Genomic DNA, 25,938 nt, shown 5'->3' with positions numbered 1-25,938 from the left:
GTGGGGAGGAAGGGATTGGGGATGTTGGGAGGGAAGGGATGGTAAGGGAAAACAATGGTGGGGTAACAATGTTTGAGAAGAAATGTACTCATTATCTTATTCATGTAACTGTAATCCCTCTGTTCAGTATTTTTACAATAAAACTATATATTAAAAAAGCTGAAATAATGACAAAGAGGTAGCAAATTTTAATATGAAGTTACTCTAACTTCATAGTCTGAAAATGGAATCAGTGTGAAAATCTAAAACATTAAGATATAGACAAATTTGTTACCTGAGCAAAGAAAGTGTTCTTGAGATTCCCAAGTTAGAATGCTGACAAATGTTTTAGGTCTTCAGGTACTTTTGGAAACTTCACTCAATCTGTTGATTGTGTAGGCACAGTGCCAGAAACAGTAATAGATGCTCTAGGCTGTGTACTGATTTGAGAGATGAGACAATAATTCATATGGGAACTCTATTTTTCCATTAATAAATTACCCAGAATTCCGGGAAGAATTCAATAAAGTACCTTACAAAATAGTCAATGTGTGGACATGAATTGACACACAGCAAAGAAAGTTACTTTGGATTAAATGGACTTGAGGCAAGAAGTAACAAAGAAGAATACAACTGTGGACATTTTGGTGAAGAGATATTTATCCTTATTTTCCCATTTACCAGCATAAACTCCTAATTCTAAAAGCAGCCTTAAATAATTTTTTATCAATAGCCCTCTACTATAAAGTGCTCATTTGAGGCAAGTGAAAAGGCATACCTCTCCTTATTTCAAATCCCTAAAACAAAATTATAGCCTGCAGTGAGAGAATTTAAAGCTTTAAAGTAGATTGGGAATTGCTGAATTTTACTGCAAGGAGTGTTCAATACCTATGTTCAATTTATGGATCCATTACTGTGGATTCATGAAAAATTTGTGTATCTTCTGTAAGTAAAAATTATACTCTAATTATCTTTTAAATTTTTATTATTCCAATTTTTAAATCACTAGTTTTTGTATGCCATGAAAGATTAAGACATGGTGAGACTTAGCACCAATACATTGTACATATGTTGATATGTTTTATGTATTTTATCTCTATACAAGTTTTATATTGTTAATACAAAGCTGAAAATGATGGGCAGATTATCTTGGAAATTTTGTCATTAGGGAATTAAGAGACATTCGGTCATGAAGAGAGCAAAAAGAAAATGAATTATGATATACTTTATAAAGGACATCTCTATCAATCCCAGATTCCTTCTGCCTTTACACTTGACATGATTCATTAAGTTTAGTAATACCAAGTAGCAATAAAAGTATATAAGGATTCAAGGATTTAACTCTGGGAAAGAATTTACAGATCTTCTCATTCAAACTAGATGTTTATTACACATGATTAAATTGTGATACAGACAGGTGCTCCAGAAAAAAAGGCCTTGGAATTAGCCATATTAAAGAATGAGGACAGTGGCTAACTGGGACAGTCTCAGTCCTTTACCCTTAGCTGAGTGGGCTGGCATCCTAGTACTGGAACATTTGTTTATCTTGAGTATACATCATTTGCTTCAATAATCAGCCCTGATGTGGTAAGTACTTGAGAAGTACTAATAAAAAATAGATATGGATAAGATAAATAGAAAATAAGGATGAAGCTGGGCACAAGTGGCTCAAAGCCAACCCTGGCAGGAAAGTCCGTGAGACTCTTATCTCTAAAAATAATAAGTAAATAAAACCACCAGAAAACTGGAAGTGGCACTGTGACTCAAGTGATAGACCGCTCATCTTGAGCTGAAGAGCTGAGGGATAGGGCCCAGGTCCACAGTTAAGCCCCAAGACTGACCAAAAAAAGAAAAAAAGAAAATAAGGTTGAAGACAAAGTCGGATGTCTCTGTAAATTGCTCTCACCTAAACAAAAAATTTGCTTTGTATAGATTAAACAAGGACACTAACATGTGGAAGGCCCTTTACAATACTCGAAAAAGAAGAAAATACTCAAAGGTACTACTATGATGAACTAAACTACATAAATTTTAAATATTACTAATTGTCTATTTAGAAATTTTCATGTTTTTGCTTATAATAATCTATGAAACTATATATTCTTATAGAAACTACATATATTCTTTTTTGGTTTGAGAAAAATTGGTTTATTTGTTTATAATTAGCATCTTATTATCTTGAAGCCAATCTCATAAACACAAACATTGATTTAACAGACTCTTTAAACAAAAGATCGTGAATTCTGATCCTTAAATATTCTGTGACAGACCATGCTAAGAAGCTACCTCTGAGGTAGAAAAAAGATATTCTTATGCTGTAAATTTAAGAAAATAGGCATTTTTAGAAAATTAATGATAAAAAATATTAAGGAAGAGCCTTTTCTTTTATTAGAAAACACAAAACACCAACTTATGTAAAATAACTCATAAATGGAGTAGATTCTTATAGAAGACAATGAATAATATCAGGATTTTTAATAAATGTGACTTTTCCCTATTAGTTTTCAACCCCATTGTCCTAATAAGTCTTTATAGCCACTTTCATGAGAGTATACAGATCTAAAGTCAAGATAATGGAGAGGAGTACACATTTTAGAGTACTTTCTCTGACTGTTTTTCATCATAGTTGAGCCAAAAATAGAGACCATTCTCATGGGCTTTCTCTTTTGGTCCTCTAATTCCAACCATTAGACTTTAGTTTGTATTGTGTTCACACAAGGGAAGATGTTTACTTTATTGCTTTGCCTTGAGCATTTCAGGGATCTGAATAAACGTTAGGTGAGCAACTTTCTCAAAGTTCCACAATACTTTTATCAATGTCTGAAAAATCTAGTCCATCAAATCATCATTAAATTTGGATATACCATGACACTTCAAGCTCTTATTTCAGATTCTATTTGAGTAGAGTCAACAACTTTGGACACCAATTATATATGAAAAAACTGAAAATATATTTGTGTCATGGTTTTCTTATTCTTAGTTTCTAAATTTTAAATCATCATCCTAAAGTGAATATAACTTTTAAAATATTTAATGAAACTGGGTGGTCACCAAGAAGACTATGATAAGGGGGAGAATCAAGGTTTAAGGCCAGTATAGGCAGAAAGGCTTACTAGATTTGATCTGCAGAACAAACAATAATAAACCTTATATGGAGGTGTGGCTCAAGTGATAAAGCATCAGCCATACATACATACATACATACATACATACATACATACACACATACACACATACACACACATACACACAAAGACACTCGTTTTAAATGGAAATGTTTGTTTGGTCGCTGACTTGTAAATTACCCTGACATATGAAACCTATCTTCACATTTATCAAGTATTTTATTCAAAACTTCTGTACCATTAGAATGTCTGTAATTGTTCTCCCATATCTATTAGGAATATAAATAAATGCTAATGCCAAATGGACTGTGTGTTTCTCAACTAGTGACCAAATAATAATTGGCAAGTGTCATTCAGGTTACAGATTTTCTTTGTCTTCAGAAACATAGATAGACAATCCAGACATTCTTTATTATGAATCCAATTTTTCTTTGTTAATAGAAAATCCTTTCAGATATTTGCAAAATTTCATTAAATATGTTACACTAATTTTTATTATTATAATCTTTTGAGTATTTTTTGAACAATTGGCAAAGGCTATGTCAAGTTCTGCCAGCCAGATAACAGTTTAATTTGAAAGTCTTTCCTTCTGAAGGTTTAGAGAAATTGAATTATATAATCAGACTTTGTTTTAAGAAGATTGATGTCACTGTATTGTTCATGAGGGATTCAACAGTAGAAAAATCAGTTATAAAACATTAAAATAATCCAAGAAGTAGTATGAATAATGAGAATGTAAGGAGAAGAGAATTATGTATATTACAATTGAAAGATAATTAGATTTTGATAATGATTATTGGAAGTGGTTGGGATATAGTAATGCAAAGTGTGAAGAACATTAAATGAATCATTTTGAAATTTCTAAACTGAGCTTTCCATTACTTATAGATAAAAGCATCATAAAAGTCAAACTGTTTCCTTCTCAGGAGAGATAGTTAAAGAAAAAGAGGAGCCAGTATAGGTCAAGAGAGTAAGGGATTCTCTTTAGTTTTGTGATGTGGAGATCATGGTATGAAACACTTTCTAAATAAATAAAAATAATATGAGTTGGGTTAAAGGCATGGTTCAGGGCAAAAAATACCTGCCTAGCAAAAATACCATTTTGAATTTATACACATATACCACAAAAAAATGTAAAAAGAAAAAAGAGTTCCTATTTATATGCTCCATCTTTGTGGTATGAAACCATTTCTGATATGAGCATCATATATTGACTAAATCAGGATAAAATAGTTAAATTTAATAAACACAAAAATATTCAATATGTGCATTCAATATATTTCTATATGTTTTCATTCAGAATTATTTGGATACGTGTGTGTTTGTGTGTGTGTGTTAGTCAATAAGTTAGGGACTTCTATTCCATTACAATTTCTCAAGAAATCTAAAATTGAAATACTGATTGGGAATGATGGGCATTGTGTTTTCTGTTTGTCTTTTTATTAATTTTCAGTTTTCTGAATTAATAAACCTCAAAAATATTTTAAATAGTTAAGCTATATTATGTGATTCACTCAAAATTCAGCAAGTCATTTAAATGATTCACTTGTCTTTTCCAATGCTTTGAATGCTTTAACTTTAATTTTTGCTTTACTTTGTTTATTTTGTTTGCTTTTATTTAAAGCATGTAGTAAAAATTTTAATGTAATGGAAAGAACACTGAGGTTTTCAATTTTAAATTGTATTTGAATTTTCTTTCCTGCTCTATGACTTTGAACAACTAGTTAACTTAATTGTTTTAATATGGGACAATAATTAGGTTAGATGACATAATAATTAATAACATTTTTACAATTAAAATAGTATGAGTTATTTAGCTGTGCACTAGCTATTATCCTGTACATAGACATTTCACCTGTTCCAACCAAATGTCCTCTCCAAACATGCTTGCTAGAGGTGCCTCAGGCTGTTCTCTCTATCTAGAGTCAATCAATTCACCCAAAGTCATGTTCCTGCATATGTATATACGACTGTGTAAAAACAGAAACAAAGTCCACTGTGACATCAACTGAGGGTTCCCCCTGCCCACTCCGGGCAACATTTGAAGCCCAAGTTCTCCTCTACCTAACTCTGTGTTCTGTTCCCTCAACAGATGTTAACCCCCAGGTACAAGAATCTTTTTATACACATTTGCTTCCCCCAAACTCCAATATTTAACAAGTTAAAAGTAATGATTTTCTAACCTAGAAATTTTATTGTCTCCTGTGTCTTGATTGTACTTGCATGTTCATGTACACTTTTACTCATTGTTTATTTTGTGTATTTTTGTTCCTTCTAATTTGTAGCTTCTTAAAGGCAAGGAAGTCTTTTTAAAAATTTTATTGCCAATAACATTTATTTGCTTGGTTGGTTGAATGCATGAATGAAGAGATATTAAAATGGCTGTAATTGTTTGCTTGATCACTGAAGAGCAATGATGAACTATGTGTTTTGTCAATTTTCTCTGTAGTGCACAGTGTGATTTCCCTATCTGCGTAAAAGATGATTTGCTTTTAATTTTAACATGGATCTAAGAGTTTTATTGCATCTTTATAATCATAGGATATTTAGGAGTTTATTGCTGGCTTTGGACATATTAAATATTGTGACATTATCATGGATTTTTCTAAATGGTTTCCCAATAATAAAGTAGAAATTTTTACTTAGAACTAATGAAGGAAAATATGATAGTGCAAAGATTTAAAAGGAAAGTTTTTCTCTTAATCTTTCTATTTTATTGGTAAACTTGGTGATTTTAATTGTTTTCTAGTATGCAAGTTTCATTATCAGTCATATGAGACTGATTTATACATAAATATCTATCTATCTATCTATCTATGTATACATACATAGTTAAAATAGGATTTTACTATAGTATTACAAATTGATATCACTATCCTTAAAAGTGAAATCCATAGGTATAATCAGATCCTATTCATCTGAAAATCACAAATAAGAATGCTATATCATTTATAATCACATAGTCCATTCCATTCTTGGTCTTGGCTTTCATTTCTAAAAAGTGTTCCATTTACTGGAAGTTTTGAGAATATCACAAGAGATCAATCACATACTATACATTCATTCACATTCTATTCACATTCTATTAGCCCTTTTCCAAAGCTTTCCATTCTGTTTTCCAAATTATATTCCTGTAATTCATGAATTTACTAATTCCAAGTGATTTGAATTTCATGTTCAATCTTAGATGCCCTTTTAGTAAATCATACCATTATTCAGTATTTCCCTTATTCAAAAGAGAAAAAACCCTCATATTAAAGAAACTATCTGAACCACTCCATTTTTACATCACTGAAACACATTTTTGTAAAATACTGTCTTGGAATTTTACCTTTGTATGAAAAATAGCAGCTTTTATCTTTCAAGAAATTATTAGAGAAAACACTGCAGAATGTGACTATTACAATATTGCACCAAGTGTTAGAGACAGGCCCCCAAACACTCTGGGCATTTTCATCATGAGCAGATGCATTTAAAGGCATCAACAATATTATTTATTGTGTGAAACCCAAAATTATTTCAGTATGATTCTATGTTAACCACCACTGTGACTCTTAATTATTTCAAGAACACAGTCTATGGTCTATATCAATACTAAATGGAAAGCTATAGATATTGAATCAATTTGCAAATATATATTATAATGTATTCTAAATAAAATCTAAGACATCTGAGGTAAAACACAAAAGAAGTACCAGAACAATGTGAAGCCACTCAATGTATAAAAAAATAAACTTAAAGTACAAATAGATACTCTTTTGTGTAGTAGTAAAGTCATTATAAAGAAGGTAGAGACCGTCAAGAAATCATTATTAATCTAGACCTGATAGCTCTTGTGTCCTTTGATCCTAGCTACTCAGGAAGCTGAGACCTGAAGGATCATGGTTCGAGAGCAGCCCAGGTTGTCACAGTAAAAATGCATACTACACTCCTTCAAATGTATTTTCATTTTTATGCAAAAAATTTGTGTTTCTGTAGCAGAAGCTGATTATAAAAGTTAACATTCTTGATGTCTCAAGTTTTAAACTGCCTTCTAGGTGGCTAGCCTTGCTAAGCATCTATGAATATATGTACCTTGTACCTATACTGAAAATCAGTTTTAGCTGAACCACATAAATTGGGTCAGAAAGGAGTGTTGCTAAAAAGAAGCTGAACAATTCTGAAAGCTCATACCTCTATTTTATTTGGCTTAGGTTATGTGTTTAAAACTAGCATTTCTCTATAACAAACACCAGAATATATCTAGATATATTTAATACATAAATGATCTATTTGTGTCTTCACAGGATCATGTTTTAAAACTTAGTTTGCAAGAATAACATTACAGTTTTTGAGACCTTTGGAATGGTACATACGGATTTTATTAAAAAATAAATGATTGTGTTGTCAGTGGACTAGTCCCTCCCTATTTAAAAAAGTAACCTAAAAGTATATTATTTTGGGGTGGATAGTTACGCACTTATAGGGCTTATGTTCATATGATTTAGTTTGTATTTTCACCACATATCACCAAATTCTACATAGCTCCAAGTTTCAGGATCTTCCAATTGAAATTCAGCTCATCACGCATGTTGACCTTTCCAAGAAATCCAGCTTCATAGTGAATTGTGGTGCATTAGGAAGGTAAACACATTCAGTACTTGTTATTCAATGGGTTTGGATTTAGAAAATCATTGTCAATAGGTTAATCCTATTGTAAAGACAGTTTCTTTGGTTAAGAGGCAGCTTAAATAAATAAAGGTTTCACCAAATGTTAATTTCTGAGGATTTCTGTCAACTGTCAAAAAATAATTCTCAGAAGAGACTGTAAAATTGGCTAACTCTAGTTTATATTCATTTCCCATCAACAGAATTTCCAAAGGAACTTCACTATACATAAGTCTAGTCAGAGGTTATTTGTAACCCAGCTCAAAAACTCATTAGAACTTTTGACTTTCATTCCATTGTGTTTAATCAATAAATCACTACCTAGTCCAGTAGCATATTCAGAGATTTCAAGTAATCTAGAATAATAATTTAATTAATGTTGAATTAACATTTTTATGTGCTATCTGTGATTATCAGATTAAACCCAAATCAGTACCTGAGTTAGAAGAATGTTCTGATGCTAAGATCTATAGGATTTTTCAAAGGTCAAACACAAAATTATTTTTCTTTCATACAAAGGAAAAAACAGTGCTAAAAATACAAGGAGGTGTACACCTTTCTTTGTAGTCAGATAATTTTAGGAGTCCTTAAAGTTTGATTTAATATATAAACATAGATATCTCACAATGTCCAGATATTCTGTTCAAACATAATTCTGAATATTTCTGTGAAGGTTGATCTCATCTAAGGAAGTAAGTGGGAATTCTACCATACAAAGGCTTTTGAATTTTAACTGGGGCATTACTTCTTCGATCTAATAGCTCACTCTGAAGATTTGGGACTTATCTTTCAAAACTCTGAGTCAATTTTTGACATGGGCTATGGTTAGGTTAAATCTGGCTTAAACTCAAGACTTCCTGCTCTCCTACCAGGCTCGTTTAACTCTTAGCTGGTGTTCTACCACTTGACACATACTTTTGTTACAGATTTTATTTGTTCATTGAAAATAAGGATCTCTCCAATTTGAACACTTCTGCTGGACTTATAGTCCTCAAATCTTAGTCTCCTGAGTAGCTAGAACTATTGATGTAAGACACCAGCATTCAACAAATTTTTGTCAAAACAAGCTAAGATTTTTTTCACCAATTTATCAGTGGAGGATATCAATTCAGCTAATCATCTAGGTGGCAGAAAAAAATTAAAATTCTGTGTGATATGTCTGGCCTTTATGTAAGTATATCAGCTTTATATTACTAAAGTATTTCAGAGAATTTAGTCATAAAAAGAACGGATTGAGATAATAATGTAGTAGGTTAGAATTATTCAACGCTTGTCTGCAATTTCTTGATTCTGAAAAATATAATATCAGGTATACATCTTCAGGGAGAGGTGATCGGCATCAAAAGGTGTGACAATAAAACAGTAAGCAGCAAACAAGAAACAAGAGAAAGCTAGGAATATTGAACTTTAGATTTGTAAAAGAGACAATGGACATTAATGCCAGGTCCTAGCCAAAATGGTAGAGAAGTCAAAGAATCATCCTTGCCAAAATGGGTTTAAAAATGAGTAAAAGCCTCAGTTAGCTCCAAAGGTACACAATGTGATAATATGAAAAAAATGTAGTTAAGATGAAATATCTGTGATCTACATAACATGTAGATGATTAGCTTGCTCACTAGTGTTGAGTGGAGAGGGGACAGAGATTGAGGATACACATTAAGAGAGGAATTACAGTATACATTTTCAGCTGGGAACAACAAAATCGTCTGAAAAAAAAGAGGAATCTAAAGTCTCCTTCATTGTCTATGTAACTGACCATGCAGAGACCAAGTAAGCTCAGGAAAGTAATTTATATGAAGATTCATGGGCACAAATCTCGAGACGCACACTACACTGGGACATAGGGTAATGACTGGTTTGACCAGGGCTCAAAAGATTGCTCAGGGCTTGTGTTTCCCTCCCAACAAAGTGTTAATCTTAAACTGCTTTTAGATCCTCATATAGTCAGAAATACTCGGTGGAAAAACAAGCACTCCTTGGGTATTTTCCTTACTTACCCATACATCCAGAATGCTGATAGTAAAAGATGAAATCTAACATGCTTCACAAGTTTAGCAAGAGGAAACCATGTACATAATAAAAGAATGAGATATCCAAACTCTACGTGACTCAAAAGACTCAATACCAATATAACAAATAACCAAATTTTAATGTGGGTATAGAATTTTCACAAATGAAGAAACACAAAAATGAATATGAATGCTCAAAACAATAATAACCAAAATATAAAGCAAAACTATAAAAGACAAAAGATAATATGCTGGCATGGTTAAAAAAAGGAAACAATTTTGCACTGAGAGGTATAAGTTAATGGAGTCATTATAGAAGACACTATGATTTTCCTCTGAAAAATTAAAAGTAGAAGTATATCTACTAGCATTCTCACATCTTCGTAAGAATACAAAGAATAAATTATATTTACTAGCATTCTCACATCTTGTATAGTACACAAAGAATAAATTTCTGTCAAGGAAATTTCTTCAGTTGTATGTTTATTACTATGATATTTATGATAGTCAAGATATGGAACCAACCTAAGTGTCCATGGGTGAATTTTTAAAAATCTGTGTGCATCCAAAGAAATGTTTATATACCATAAATAGAATATGTATTTCTGCTTTAACAAGAAGGAAAGCTCATTTGTGACAATACATATAAATATGGTAGAATTTCTATTTAGTGACATAAGAAAAGTATAGAAACAGAGAACTATATGATCTCAAATACTTATGTAATATTATAGTGCTAATGCATATTTTTATTATATATTTCTAATAGGACCATAGAGCATATAATAACAAGAACTCTAATATACTGTGTGCCACATTGTGACAATATAGGGTGGTTAGTTTTAGCAAATATACCACCATGGTGGAGAATTTGTCAATGGAATGCTCATGCAGGTGAGAAAGAAAAGGTTCTGTGAATAAATCGTATTTTGCTTGCAGTTGTGTTGTACCTAGAATTGCTCTTAAATAATTAGACATTTTATTGTTTTCAAATTCAAAAGTTTGGCTTCATGAAAAACCTTAATGAAATAAGTAATATAACCTGAACAAGGTGGTGAAACACTGTAAACCTACCTACACAAGAGACAGGGATGGGAGGATTATGGTTTGAGGCCAGTCTAATCAAAGAAGTTAGTGAGAATTTATAAAAATTTTTTTAAAGTAGTGATGCACACCTATAATTCCAGCTATGCAGGATGTAGAAGTACAAGGCCAGTCATAAGCAAAGCCATAAAAATTTACTGAATATTAACTAAAGAAAAATCAGATGGGAGGATGATTCAACTGGTAAAGCACTTTCCTAACAAGCATGATTTCAGAGAACAGCAAACAAGATAAATTAAATTAAAATAAATCAACAAGATAAGCCATAGGCTGCAAGAAAATACTTGCAAATTCCATATGTGATAAATACCTTTTATCTAGAATAATCAAAGAAAATTCCCAAACTCAATAATAAAAATATAGCCCATCAGATATCAGTGGCTCACACCTGTAATCCTTGCTTCTCAGGAGTCAGAGGATCACAGTTCAAAGCAAGCCCGGGCACCTCAGCCTCTTATCTCCAATAAACTATTTAGATAAATCCAGAGGTGGCACTGTGGCTCAAGTGATAGAGTGCTAGCCTTGATCACAAAGGGTCTGAGGGACAACGCTTAGGTCCTGAGTTCAAGCCCCAGGACTGGCAAATAGATAGATAGATAGATAGATAGATAGATAGATAGATAGATAGATAGATAGATAGATAGATACACAAACACATATATACATATATGTATATAGCTTAGCAGGGCGGGGGCAGTGATCACACTTGTTATAAGGAGGTTGAGATCTAAAGAACATAGTTTGAAGCCAGCACTGGCAGGAAAATTCTTATCTCCAGTTAACCACCATAAAATCAAAAATAGAATTGTGACATATACATATATACATACATATATATATATATATATACATACATGTATATATATATATATATATATATATATATATATATATATATGGGTGTTTGTATATCCCAAGTAAAAATAAACTAAAAACAAGCAGGATTTATTTCTTTGATAATACACACTTCTTTATAAATTTTCTTTTTCTTTTCTTTTCTTTTCTTTTTTCTTTTCTTTTTTATTGTGAAAATACTGTATAGAGGGATTATAATTACATGGGCAAGATAATGAGTACATTTCTTATCAAGCATTATAGCCTCCTCCTTTGTTTCCCCTTCCCATCCCATCCTCCCCCCACACCCCCATCCAACCCTCCTGTCCCCCACTACCAAAGTTGTAAAGTTCGTTTTTGACATAACGACTTGTATGTCTCATTGTTGCAATGGGTCCACCTGTATCCCGATTTAAACGATTTGTTTTTTCCCTTCCCCTCCACAAATTGTAAGAAAAGGTCAGTTAAGTTGATGCTATGGAAATAAACCCTAAGATATGTATTCAAATTTTTTTTTTCTTTCATGCGATTGTTTCTAACACATTTACAAGATTATTTCTTTGTTGCTTTGTATGTCCCTCCCCCACAGTATAACCCTTGCTTTCACTGTATTTGATGTTAAATTTTCTTTTTTCCAAGGAAAAGGATATATTTGTTTTTGTTTTTCCCTCCTAGTCAAGTGTTTTTCTATAAAGTTAGAAAAATCTCATCTTTCCCACATGGATTATTGTTGTCTCCAAGGCCTTTACAATGAGTGATATTTTCTCAGGTTTGCTGTCATTCTAGCTTAGTCAGGCTTGTGTGAAATAGCCTTCAAGTGAGTGAACATTCCCCTTACATCTGTTGCTTAAAGTGTTCAGTATTTGCTTGGTAGCCCAGACTTGGCTCTGATCCATTTGTTAGCAATTTTAGCTTAAATCTCTTAAGTGATGCCCAATTGTGTCTGAAACATAGTGTCCAAGCTAACTTTGTAGGCATCTAAGTTTCCTTACACTGTGAGGTTTTGCCCTGTAATTTCAACTTTGTGATGACTCAAAAATATGGTTAAATTTCTGGTGTGTCTTGCCCCCTTTCTGGATATTGTGAGAATGTAAGTGAAGATTGCTCCTGATAAGCTTTTACATAACAAATGAAAATAACAAACTCCATATAATATTAGATATAATTTTGTTTCAGTAGGGTTTGTACTCAGAGTCTTGTACTTTTTTAGACAGGTGCTGTAACACTGAATCATGTTTCTAGTACTCTTTTTCACTAATTATTTTTGAAATAAGATTGGCCCACTGTCCACTAGAGGAAAAAGTAGTAAATAAGATGGAAAGATATAAAGGAGAGTTTAATATTTTCTTTTTTCTTTCTTTTCTTTCTTTGTTGGCTTTTCCTTTAATGATACTGGGGTTTGAACTTAAGTTCTCATGCTTGCTTAATCTGGTACTCTACAACATAATCATTAGCTATGTGTTTTTCCAGTTACTTTGAAGATAGTATCGAACTTTTCTGCCTAGGCTGGCCTCTAAACATAATCCTCTGGAGATAAGCTTTCTGGGTATCTAGCATTACAGCTGTGAGACATGTGCAAGAAGGTAGGTGGATTTTACAGCAAAACCCTTCATTTAATACATGTAGGACATTTTATGTAAGGTACTTCATAAATAGTTAACAACTTAATGTGAATAGCTGTCTAAACATTGGGATTTATCCCAATTTATAAATAAATTTATGGATCTCAGGGAAATAATATAACCTCTTGTAGTATAGACAGTAAATGGAAGAGCCTAAAAGTGAACTTAGTACTTACTGATTCTTATTTGCTTTTTTCCTCTACTCTCAATTATGCTACTTTGCATGTCTTCAGGTTTTTAGCTAATTGAATTTCCAATATCTTTTCTTGATCTTTGGTAAAATTATAACACTTCTTACAAGAAACAGGAGACACAAAGGAGATATAGAAAGTTAACTAAATACTCATCTGTGCTGGCAGTGCTGATTCTGGAGGTTCAGGGTAGGAGATTGGCTATTAACAGCTCTCACTAAGGAAGCTGGCAGGGATAGGTCTTTGCAAATGAAAACTGCAACATAAAATTGATATGATCAATCACTTCACAGAGGAGTAGATTTCTGTAAGAACAGGAGACAGATTGGATGAGCCAAAAATTGGGAGTGACAAGGCAATCATCTTAGCCTCTGAGTCCAGATACTAAGCCTGGAGAGGTTAAGGCCACATCAACTTCTGCCAGGTAAAAGTAGGTAAAACTAGGTTTGTAAATCACTGTAGTGATCTAGTCTTTACTAGTTCCTTTAAATAAGGGATTGATTTGTCTTTACCAAAATTGAACACAGATTGGTACATCCAGCTGACTTAGAATCCCCCCAAAATGTAGGTTGCACATCTTTGTCACTTATTGTTTCTGTTTTGATGATAAGCTCTTTTTCTTGAACAGCCTATAATTTGATTCTATACACACTTCTCAAGAAATAAGTCAATGAGATATGGGGGGGATGCAGTAAACAGTTAAGGATATGAGCAGGAGAATTGGACAAACTGAATCTGGAAATTTGGATCCTTCTCTATGAATTTTCATTGTTTCCACTAACATCAATATACTTCAGTTTTCTTTTCTATCTAATGGTTAAAAATTAAAGGAGTTAATGTATCTAAAATGGTTAAAACTGAACCACAACTGTGTTAGCTGTTGCTTATTACTATTAATATTATTGCTAAAAATATTGGAAACTAGAAATGATCTAAGTAAAATTTTAATTGTCAACAATATTTTCCCATTCACACAGCATATTTTGCAATGTGGAGATGCAATATATGACTCTATTGCTATTTCAAAATTTAGATGATAATTACTAGAATGGTGACAAAAAATGTTAAGATCAGGAAAGAGAGTGGTGGTCAGTAGTACAGTACATCCCTAGTGTATGTGAATACCTGCTTGTTCCTCAAATCTTGGAAAATACATAGAATTAAAGAATAGAAAATAAAAATTACTTCAGGGGAGAATAAATGATAGCTTCTGATATTGGGAAAGATAAAAGAGTAAATCTGGGAAGCTGAGATGAGTCTTGGACCCAATTCCAGAAGTGAAAAATAGTAAGAAATTGCCATTGTATATTATAAATGAAATATCTCTTGAATGACAAAGAAAATGTCTCACGTATGGCTTGCTATGTATTATAATCCTGGAGAAGAAAGCTTCACATTGGACAGGTATATCTAAGAATTATTTAAATTTAGACAGTTTCTAAAATCATGTTTGAATCTCAGCTTCCTTCTAAAAGTGTCCAAAATCTGTATTTGATCCAAAGTGTTGACTTGGACTTGAAAGCAAGGATTTTAGAAGAATAAAGAATGCTAATTTACATTAAATTACTTAAACTACTGAGAGGAAAATGAGATGCATAACATACGCATAATAAAATCAACAAGAACAACCTGTCTGGTAGTGAAGTCTGATCTCTGAAACATTTGCTCAGATTTCCCCACAACCTAGATACTGCCTTTACTTGAGAAAGGTAAACAATGATAAAGTACTTAATTTTGAAGTATGTCATTCAATTAAAATAAAAGGGCAGGGATGGTAAGGGGAAACAGGAGGAGGCAACAATGCTTGATAAGAAATGAACTCATTACCTTGCTCATGTAATTGTAAACCCTCTATACAGTATTTTCACAATAAAAACAACTTATTAATTTAAAAATTTGAGTTTAAAAAGTTTGATCTTTTTATTGTGAAAATATTGTACAGAGGGGTTACAATTACATGGGCAAGATAATGAGTACATTTCTTATCAAGCATTGTAACCTCCTCCTTTGTTTCCCCTTCCCATCCCTTTCCATCTTCCCCACCTCTACCCCCCCCACCCAATCCTGCTAGGGTCTGGAAAGGTAGAACAGTGGTAGAGTGCTTGTCTTGGATGCAGGAGGCCCTAGGTTTGATTCCTCAGCACCACAAAAGCAGAAAAAAGCCATAAGTGGTGCTGTTGCTCAAGTGGTAGAATCCTAGCCTTGAGCTGAAGAGCTGAGGGACAGTGCCCAGGCCTAGAGTTCAGGCCCCACAACTGACAAAAAAAAAGTTTGATCTAGAATATAAAATAATATCTCATTCTTTTAAAAACTGCTTATTATTACCAGTCTTTAATTATAAACTACAACTCATTTGGTGAACTCATTTCCTGAAAAATTGTATGGAATTATGTTTTATTTTTAAATGGTTAACTAATTTGAAAACTTAAAACGAAATTTTATGTTTTTAACCAAACCCAAATTTACCTATATTTTTAATTTCGAAATCTATGAATTTGGCCTTTTCCAGTGCATATTGTTTTAATAAAGTATTATCAAAAAAGTGATCTTATGTATACTCAATCCATCTCCCATCTTTCTCTAGTAAGAGGAGCCTTCTCTGTATACCAAGTTGGCTCCCAGAAGCCATTTTATTACTTTGTGATTACTGACTCTTGATCATGCTAATTGAACCATATGTAGAAGGCTGATTACAATTACTGAAGTATGAATCATTCCTGTGCAATTAGGACTTAACATTAGTCTCCAGCTGAAAGTGTAAAATATATGTTAGAAAGAGAAGGGAAACCACAGTTTACTCAACAGAAGAAGCAGGAAAAGACTGTGAAGAAAAAGAAAATACAACATTGAGTGAATATAAATGGTTTGGATGATTAATACTTGGAGCCTTTTAAATTTTTGACAATATATTGTCCTCTTCTGATGCCTGGGGAAATCTCTAGCGTTTTGCTCAGTAAGACTAATTTTTTACTACATTTAATGAAATTTTTATTCCTCCAATTAATCAAATTTAAGAAAAATTTTTGTCAGTCATGGGGTTTGAAATTTGGGCCTTTTCTGCCTGGGCTGGCTTTGAACTGTGATCCTCAGATCTCAGCCTTTTGAGTACCTAGGAACACAGATGTGAGCCACCAGTGCATGACTAATTCTCCCTTTTATGCCTAACTTTATGCTTTCATTTTAGCTACTTCCAACCAAAAGTTCTTAGTTAATAAAGAAATTGATAAAGGAAGAGAACACAATGCCAGAATGTGAAATTAGTACACTCACAATAAGGTGAAGCATAGTTATGATTCACACTTCTCTATATAGGATGGCAGGTACTGAATATAAGAGCTAGGAAAGCAGAAGATTAGACTGTCTCTGCCCTCTTAGCATGTTTGCCAATGTTGAAATTGAATACTTTGGGTAATCCAATCCATGAATTGTTCAATAAGTTGCAATAAATAGGCAAATGTCAAATATAGGTCAGTTATCAAACTAGAAATCTATAAGTATATTGCCTAACAAATCTCAGAAGTACAGATTAATGAACAAAAGCATTTCACAATAATATTTATGTATTATAAGTAATCAAATACTGACTCTCCTCTTAACTAGAATAATGTTGACATGCAAACAAAGGAAAATGTGGAGTGATGGCCTTTTCAATAAGAAAAGCCAAGAGCAGCTCCAGAAAACTAAATTCCTTAAGCTATTAGCATAAAATGTGACATATTTTTAACACAACACAGAATTATAGAGAAATACTGTAATAATCAAAGGAGTGAGAAAAAAATCTTTGGAAACTATTTATCTGGCAAGGGAATGATATCCAAAATATAAAAAGAATCTAGAATTATAATTCAATGCATTATAATCCAATTAAAAATGGAAGTCAACATAAGTTAACATTTCTGATAACAAATTTCTGGTAACAACTGCTAAGTAGTTGTTTGTGGAAAATACAAATCAAAAACTGTAAGAGCACCTGACTTCCCCTGAGTAAACGTAACTTCATAAAACATGAAAACATAAAACTGTTTTTGAGAATGTGGAGATAATGGAATCCTTACAAATTGATAGAAATGGAAGTTCCGGGAAGATGGCGGAGGAAAATCTGGAGGCTAAACAAACTCTCACATAGAAAGCAGTTTTAGTGTTCCAGTGAACAGTCCTAAGCCAGAGAATCACACCAAGTGTGCCATCACAGTACAGAGAGTTAGGCCAGAGAGGGAAAATCCAGGCAAGAAGACAGTTCTGAACACTTGACAGCAGTCACTGCTGTGGCTGTGGCTACAGCAGCAGCGGCCGTAGCCGCCATACCTGCAACACAGAGAGTCTGGAATGAAGGAGTCAGACACTGCTGGCAAGGCAGATTCTACTCAACACCAGCAAGAACCAACAAGGAGCAGACATCTTCATCCTGCAGCTCCCAGACCAGAGACGACCCAGGAACCAAGACTCCAGTGTATGTCGAAGCCTGACATCCTCACTCCTTCACAGGGAGCAGAGGAGGGAAGGCCACCGCTCCCCCCCACTACTGGAGATCTTCATCTTTGATACTGACAAAGGCCCGGCTGAGTAGCTGGCTCCAACTCAGGCCTTGGAAGAAAACTAGAGTCATTTAGCAGGTCACAAGAACCTAACCTAACCTGCCATACTCAACTCCACACAGGGAAAAGTCACCCAGCCCAGTCTGCCAGTCCTAGGAGTGGCTTTCTTCACTGGGTAAAGAGAGCCAGAGGCTGCCCCTCCCTTTAGCAGCCTTGACAATTAATTGAAATTCCATAAACATAAACCCTGAGAAAGGCTCCAGGCTGGGCTCTGTGAGTTTCTCAGAAGCTAGCCCCTCAGGGAAAAGCTACTGTTTACTGAAATGCCTCAACTCTACCCAGAACCTAGGCTCATCACACCATCTCCAAACTAGAGGAAACAGCCATCTCCTTCTTTTGTGATACTCAAAGCAGATCTCCCTCCCACTGAACTAGCCTGGGAGGAGGATCACAAAATCCTGGGTAAAGCAGAGCATTTTTCTGCCTGCTCAAACAAACTGACTTAAGAAAACAACCAAGCCACGGGAAAATCAAACACCACAAGCAGACCAGAGACTCCACCAAGAGACTGGTTACGGACACAAGGGAGATACAGGATCTTCCCATTCCTCCCCACCACCCGCAAAAAAAAATCAAAGAACTTATTTTTTTGTAACTTTCATAAAAAAATTTTTTTCTAAAACTTTTTTAATTTTTATATTTTAACTTTTTTAAAAAATTACTTTCTAGTAATTTTTTTCTTCCTCTTAGAATTTTTATTTTAGGGGTATATGTGTGTGTGTTTTTCTTTCTTTTTTTCTCTTTTTAAAAAACTTTATTTTTTTTTGTTTAGCACTACTGAACTTTTGATCTTTTTTTCGTTCTTTCTCATTCTTTTCACCTTTCCTTCTCTTTCGCTCCTGTTTGTGTGACTTAATTGCTGTTCTGCACATCCTCAGATAAACCCTTAATCGATTATTAAACCTTATCACCCATTGTGTATACACTTAATACAGCAATTTGTTACTCAATTCAAAACCTCTTAGACTTAAATTCCTTAATAGCAGTACTACATCTTCATACCTATATAATATTTTAAGCATTTTATTTTCAAGTTTTTCACATCTCCTTTATATCCCTCCCCTTCTCTCATTATGTCCACATTCTTCTCTGAACATTTCGCTTTCAAATTTGCATAATTGTTAAGCATTGCACTTTTTAATTTTTAATTTTGCTTTTCTATTTTTTTCTTGTCTCTTTTTTCTCTTTCTCTTTCTTCTCTCTTTCTCTCTCTCTACTTTCATTCTATCCAACCTATTTCCCACTTTGAGATTAGAATTTAGTTAAGTTAACCCTCCCTGTCCCTTCCCACATCCCTCTATTCCTATTTTTACCCATATCTTTCCCTAAATCTAATAATTTCTAGTTTGCCAAATTCTTCTTTGCGGTTCTTAGCCCATTAATATGAAGTTGTTTGATGTAGAATAGATATATCTGTTGAACTAGATTGTATCTGCAGACTTTTGACTGTGCAACTACAGACTTTGGTTGATGCTTGCCTTAAGATAGTGTTCTAGCACAAAACTGGTGTTACTTTCATCCCAGATGGGCAGAGTAAGCTGGAAAAACACAAGAAAAATGGCAAGTCCGGGTATCTCAACTCCCACTCATGATAATCATGGGACAGAACAGATAACGAATAATCCAGAGGAGAGTTCCCAAATAGCTCTACAAACACTGCTGGTAAACATGGTAAATAAAAAGATTGAAAACAAAGGACTCTGTATGAGCATGATAGGGAGAGACAGGAGGCAAACCAAAGTTTAATACAGGAATATCATGAGCGTGAGGAAGCTACTCAAAAACTGATACAGGAATTGCATGAGCAGCTTGAGAACACTCAAAGAGAAAGGCAGGAATGGTGTGAGCAGGCTGAGAACACTCAAAGAGAACTACAGGAATTGCGTGAACGTGAGGAAGCTAAGCAAAGAGTAATACAGGAATTGAGAGAGAAGGATGAGAATACACAAAGATCATGAAAGGCATTCATGGAATCCATTAACAAAGAGCTGAAGGAAGTCAGGGAGACCACAAAGGGAATACTGAATGGAACCCAACAGAAGGAATGGGAGTCGAAAGAAAACATAACCAATCAACTATGTGATTTGAGAATAAACACTGAACACCAAATTAAGGAAGTAAAGAAGTTTATACAAGATCTAAAACAAAGCTTCAACAAAGAATATGAAGCCATCAAAGGTGACCAATTAGAAGGAAAAGAAATAAAAAAAACAAAGTAGAAAATCTCGACAACAGGTTAGACCATTCAGAGGATCGACTCTCAGGGATTGAAGACAGCTTAGATATTATAGAGAAAGAACATACAACCATCCAAGACAAATCCAAGAAATATGAGAGATCTATTCAGCACTTGGCAGACAGCATCATAAGGCCTAATCTGAGGATAATGGGTGTAGAGGAGCACCTAGAAACAGAAGTTGATGGTCTAAGAAATTTGTTTAACAGGATCCTAGCAGAGAACTTCCCAAACATGCAAAAAGATAGACCTATTCAGATACAAGAAGCTTTTAGAACTACAAATAATCCAGACCAGAATAGGACATCCCACCTTCACATTATAATCCACACAGGATCAATTCAGACCAAGGAAAAGATCCTTAAAGCTGTCAAGGAGAAAAGATCAATCAGCTATAAAGGGAAACCAATTAGAATCACTTCAGATTTCTCAGCAGAGACAATCAAAGCAAGAAGAGCCTGGAATGAAGTATGCCTTGCCCTAAAGACAAAAAATATCAACCAAGAATACGTTACCCAGCTAAACTCTCCTTAATAACTGAAGGCCAAATAAAAACCTTCCATAGCAAAGAAAAATTGAAACAATATATCTCCACCAAACTAGCCCTACAAAAATTCTGAAAGATGTCCTACACATAGAAAACCAGCAAGATGACAATAAAGGCCGAGAAACCTCACCCAAACTGAGAAGTAAAGAACCAAAGGAAGATCCCAGTAGCTGCAGCCCCCAAGAAGGTGGATAAAGTGGTAGGAACTCCCAAATACCTCTCAGTCCTAACTCTCAACATTAATGGACTTACCTCTCCAATTAAGTGTCATAGACTGTCTAGTTGGATTAAAAAGCAAGATCCTTCTATCTGCTGCCTTCAGGAGTCACATCTTGACCATAAAAACAAACACATTTTCAATGTTAAAGGCTGGTACAAAATCTACCAAGCAAACAGCCCCCATAAACAGTCGAGAGTTGCAATTCTAATATTAGATAAAATAGACTTCAAATTAAAATTCGTGAGAAGAGATAAAGAAGGTCGCTACATACTAATTAACGGATCTCTCCTTCAGGAGGATATTACAATTCTAAATATCTATTTGCCAAACAACGGAGCACCCAAATTTATCCAAGAAACACTACTTTCCCTCAAATCCCACATAGATCCAAAGAAATTAATTGTTGGGGATTTTAACACACCACTTTCCCCACTAGATAAATCAACTCCGCAAAAACTCAACAGAGAAACCCCAGAGCTAAACAACTGCATAGATCAACTAGATTTAACAGACATCTACCGAATATTTCACCCAGCAGCATAAGAATACACGTTTTTCTCAGAAGCACATTTTCTAAAATAGACCACACTTTAGGTCACAAAGCAAATTTGTTCAAATTCAGAAACATTGAACTTATACCTTGCATTCGCTCTGACCACAAGGGAATAAAATTAGAACTCAACACCAAAAGCCACCAAAGAAAGTCCTGTAACACAGGGAGGCTGAACAACACACTGCTGAATCATGAGTGGGTCTTGGAAGAGATTAGAATGGAAATTCAAGTGTTCATGATATTCAACAAAACTGAACATACAAATTATAAGCTCCTCTGGGACACAGCTAAGGCAGTACTCAGGGGCAAGTTTATAGCTCTGAGTTCCTACATCAACAAATTGGAGAGATCTGAAACCAACAATTTAATGAGACATCTGAACCTCCTTGAAGAGCAACAAGATAAACCCCAATCCAGTAGACAGAAAGAAATAATTAAAATTAAATCAGAATTAAATGAACTAGAATCCAAAAATATCTATAGATAGAATCAACAAAACAAAGAGTTGGTTCTTGAAAAAATAAACAAAATTGACAGACCTTTAGAAAATCTTATCAGAAAAAGAAGAGAACACACCCAAGTAAATAAACTCAGAGATGAGAATGGAAACATCACCACAGAAACAACCAAGATTCAGAACATTATAAGGGAATACTTCTCAAAACTTTATGCTAATAAGTTTGAGAATTTGGCAGAAATGGACCTTTTCTTAGCAAATATTGACATGCCAAAACTAAACCAAGATGAGTTAAGCCATTTTAACAGGCCCATATCAAGCATTGAAATAGAAACAGCAATAAGAGAACTCCCAGCTAAGAAAAGTCCAGGACCAGATGGTTTTATGTCAGAATTCTACAAGGCTTTCAAAGCAGAGCTCACACCAATACTCCTCCAAATCTTCAATGAAGTTGAAAGAGAAAGTTCACTACTGAACACATTCTATGAAGCCATCATAACCCTCATCCACAAACCAGGGAGAGACTCATTAAAGAAAGAGAACTATAGACCCATTTCTTTGAGGAACATTGATGTAAAACTTCTCAACAAAATTTTGGCCAATTGACTTCAACAATTAATCCAAAAAATTATACACCACAATCAAACAAGATTCATTTCAGGGATGCAAAGCTGGTTCAATATACGCAAATCAATTAGTATAATTCATCACATGAACAGAGCAAGGATAAGAACCACATGGTTATCTCAATAGATGCGGAAATATCATTTCACAAGATCCAACTCCCCTTTATCATGAAGGTTCTGGAAAAATTAGGAATCTATGGAACATTCCTCAATACAATAAAGGCTGTATATGACAAACATACAGCCAGCATTATACTTAATGGTGAAAAACTAAAGCCATTTCCTCTTAATTCAGGAACAAGACAAGGATGACCACTCTCTCAACTTCTCTTCAATCTCGTATTAGAATGCCTAGCTACAGCAATAAGACAAAATGCAAACATAAAAGAGATCCAAATAGGGAAAGATGAAGTAAAACTCTCCCTCTTTGCAGATGACATGATCTTGTATTTAAAGAATCCCATAGACTCCACTCCCAAATTACTCCAGTTGATTCAAAACTTTGGCAAATTAGCAGGGTATAAAATTAACCCTCAAAAACCAATGGCTTTTCTGTATCCTAACAATGAGAAAAGTGGGCAGCTCCATTTGTAATAGCCCCACAAAAAATAAAATACCTAGGAATTAACTTAACCAAAGAAGTGAAGGACCTCTATGATGAAAACTTCAAAAACCTGAAAAAAGAAATCAAAACAGAAATCAAAAAGTGGCAAAACCTCCCATGCTCCTGGATGGGAAAGATCAACATCGTGAAACTGGCAATACTTCCCAAGGCTATCTACAAATTCAATGCGATACCTATCAAATTCCAACCTCATTCTTCAAGGAAATAGAAGACAATCCAAAACTCATATGGAACAATAGAATACCCCGAATAGCAAAAAACGATCCTCAGCAGAAAGAACACTGCTGGAGGAATATCAATACCAAATTTCAAACTCTACTATAAAGCCATAGTAATCAAAACAGCTTGGTACTGGCACAAGAACAGACCTCAGGACCAATGGAATAGAATTGAAAACCCAGAAATGAACCTACAGGCCTATAGCCATCTAATCTTTTATAATGGAGCTAAAAAATTAGAATGGACGAAATACAGCCTCTTCAGTAAATGGTGCTGGCAAAATTGGTTAACTATTTGTTGAAAACTAAAGCTAGATCCTTATGTATCACCCTGCACCAGAATCAACTCCAAATGGATCAAAGACCTCAGAGTCAAAGCAGTCACTCTGAAAACATTACAGGATGGAATAGGAGAAACCCTAGGTCTTGTTAGCAGAGGTAGAAATTTTCTTAATAGAGACCCAGAAACACAACAAATCAAAGAAAGCTTGGACAATTGGGATTGCATGAAATTGCAGAGCTTCTGCATGGCAAAGGTCATAGCTAGCAAGACCAATGGAAAGCCCACGGATTGGGAGAATATCTTCCCTAGCCATACAAGGGACAAAGGTCTCATATCTAAAATATACATGGAACTCACAAAACTATATCCCCCAACAACAAATCTTCAAAGAAACAACTGGGCTAAAGACTTAAAGAGAAACTTCTCTGACTAGGAAAGAAGGATGGCCAATAAACCCATGAAGAAATGCTCAACTTCCCTAGCCATAAAAGAAATGCAAATCAAAACACCATTGAGATACCACCTCACTCCAGTTAGAATGGCTAAAATCAAGAACTCTAATAACAACAGATGCTGAAGGGGATGTGGACAGAAAGGAACCTTACTGCATTGTTTGTGGGAGTGTAAACTTGTTCAACCACTTTGGAAAGTAGTATGGAGGTTCCTCAAAAGACTCCACATACAGCTCCCCTATGACCCAGCAATCCCACTTTGGGCATTTACTCAATTGTTTACAAACAAGAGCACACTAAAGCTACCAGCACGACTATGTTTATTGCAGCATTATTTTCTATAGCTAATTTATGGAACCAATCCAGATGCCCCTCAGCAGATGAATGGATCAAGAATATGTGGTATATATACACAATGGAATTCTATGCCTCCATCAGAAAGAATGACATTGCTAGGAAATGGTAAGACTTGAAAAAAATTATATTAAGTGAAGTAAGCCAGGCCCAAAGAAATATAGGTCCCATGGTTTCCCTTATTTGCCATGTCTAGTATATGTATGAGTCAAGGGGAAAAGATCAGATAATGTGATGTTAGGAAAATGAACCCTTAGATATGTATTTTAATGTTTTTTTTCTTTCATGCATTTGTTTCTAACGCATTTATAAGATTACCTCTTTGTTGCTTTGTATGTCCCTCCCCCACAGTATAACCCCTGCTTTCCCTGTATTTGATGTTGGTATAATTTGTGGAGCTGAAGGTAAAAACAAATCCTTTAAATAGGGATATAGGTAGACCCATTGCAACAATTAGATGTACAAGTCGTTATGTCGAAAACGAACTTTACAATTTTGGTGAGGGTGTGGGGGTTCGGGGTAGGATTGGGTGGGGGAGCGGGGGGGGGGGGGGGGGGGGGGCGCGGGAGGGAGGATTGGAAGGAATGGGAGGGAGAAACAAAGGAGGAGGCTACAATGCTTGATAAGAAATGTACTCATTACCTTGCCCATGTAATTGTAACCCCTCTGTATAGTATTTTCACAATAAAAAATTGGTAGAAAGGTAAAATAAGAGCAGCTATAATGGAAAACATTATAAGTAATTATTCTAAAAATTGTAAATGGAACTTCAGTAAATGGTTCAACCTACTAAAATTAATGAATGTAATCATGTAAACAGAGTCAAAAATCAAATCACATGATGATCTCGATTGATGCAAAAAAAAATCCTCTGACAAAATTCAACATCATAACCTCCAAAGGCACTAGAAATGGAAGAAGCATATTCACACATGATAAAATCAGTGTAAGATGAATCTATAGGTAACATCACTCTAAGTGAGTAAAAAGTGAAATCTTCCTTTAAAATCAGGAAGAAGACAAAGTGTCTACTGTGTCCACTCTCATTTAATATACTAGAATTCAAAAATATGAAGATAAATGGAATACAAGATTCAAAATAAGTACACACAGCAAAAGAACTCAAAAAGACAGCCTGCTTAGCAAATGGGGCTGTGTAAAGGGTTATTTGCATTTATAAACTGAAATTATACAGATATTTTTCATCCTGCACAAAACTCTAAAAGCAAATGTTATGTATTTTTGTGTTTCATGAAATATT

At 34.3% G+C, this 25,938-nt stretch overlaps 1 long non-coding RNA gene across 1 annotated transcript; it reads right to left on the bottom strand.

Annotated features, from left to right (window-relative positions):
• Positions 1-2,222: 2,222 nt before the first annotated feature.
• On the bottom strand, positions 2,223-17,514 carry LOC122109980. Its single transcript, XR_006147783.1, has 3 exons — positions 17,502-17,514; positions 15,339-15,342; positions 2,223-2,402 (listed from the first exon to the last, which is right to left on the bottom strand). It is a non-coding gene; the product is annotated as an uncharacterized LOC122109980 (long non-coding RNA).
• Positions 17,515-25,938: the final 8,424 nt, after the last annotated feature.

Source organism: Dipodomys spectabilis, unplaced genomic scaffold (genome assembly GCF_019054845.1).
Source record: "Dipodomys spectabilis isolate Male_0828 unplaced genomic scaffold, ASM1905484v1 ptg000071l, whole genome shotgun sequence".
NCBI classification, from domain to species: domain Eukaryota; kingdom Metazoa; phylum Chordata; class Mammalia; order Rodentia; family Heteromyidae; genus Dipodomys; species Dipodomys spectabilis.
This window is presented reverse-complemented; position numbering and strand designations above follow the sequence as displayed.